This window comes from Mauremys reevesii, linkage group 2 (genome assembly GCF_016161935.1).
Source record: "Mauremys reevesii isolate NIE-2019 linkage group 2, ASM1616193v1, whole genome shotgun sequence".
NCBI classification, from domain to species: Eukaryota; Metazoa; Chordata; order Testudines; family Geoemydidae; genus Mauremys; species Mauremys reevesii.
In genome coordinates this window covers 244,693,149-244,694,133 of record NC_052624.1, presented here as the reverse complement: position 1 = coordinate 244,694,133, position 985 = coordinate 244,693,149, and the positions used below count along the sequence as shown (strand labels likewise).

General features: G+C 51.5%; 1 non-coding gene across 1 annotated transcript; it reads right to left on the bottom strand.

Moving 5' to 3' along the window:
- Positions 1 to 352: 352 nt before the first annotated feature.
- TRNAY-AUA lies at positions 353 to 442 on the bottom strand. Its single transcript is given in 2 exon segments — positions 353 to 388; positions 406 to 442. It is a non-coding gene; the product is annotated as a tRNA-Tyr (tRNA).
- Positions 443 to 985: the final 543 nt, after the last annotated feature.

The following is a 985-nucleotide window of genomic DNA, read 5'->3' as shown; positions in this document are numbered from 1 at the left end:
GAAGCCCTTTCTCCAGGTATCTAGTAAGGCAGCAGAGGATCCAGAGGTTTTAAAGGTGCAAGCCCCTGGTGTTAGAAGCCCTTTCTCCAGGTATCTAGTAAGGCAGCAGAGGATCCAGGCACACTAAGCAGCATGGCTCTATGTCAACCCAGAACATATTACAGGGCTTCTGAAATCATAGAACATCAGGGTTGGAAGGGACCTTAGGATATCATCTAGTCTAACACCTGCTCAGAGTAGGACCAATCCCCAACTAAATCCCCAAATGGCCCCCTCAAGGATTGAATTCCCCACCCTGGGTTTAGCAGGCCTGTGCTCAAACTACTGAGCTATCCCTCCCCTCCCAGGCAGTTCCTTCAAGCTGGAGTTGAACCAGCAACCTAAGGATTCCCAGGAAAATTAAGTCTATAGTCCTCTGCTCTACCAACTGAGCTATTGAAAGAACCGCGATGTTCTTCTCCACTGAAAGGAGGAGATAGGCGTGACACTGATTCCAGGGGTGAGTGTGAACTGCAACAGAGAGAGGTTGTGGGGACAGGTGGCACAGGAGATACCCTGCCACACAGTGTGGCAACTGGTAGCAGTTGCAGGGTCCTCAGTGAGGAGCAGGGTCTGGGCTCAAATTATTCCTCTGAGAGTTTACTCGAGGTGAGACAGGAGTGGGTCTGGTGGGATAATAAATAAACTGGGACTAGGAGTCCCATAAGCCATATCAGACCCATCTGGGGGTGCCCCGCCCCACTGGTGTGGAAATGAACTCACAGCTCCTGCAAGCTAATTTGCAGTTCTTGCAACAACCTCAGGCATCCGTGGGTGAGGGGTCTGGACAGGGCAACAGGGAGGATTGGTATAGACACAGGAGATGGGCAGATGGGGCAGACCTGCTGCACAGGTATGGGAGCCCACAGTGGGATGAGACCGCTGGACATGTTTTGACTCACCAGTCATTAAGAAATGTAGTGTCCTGGGACAGAGTTGAGGTTTC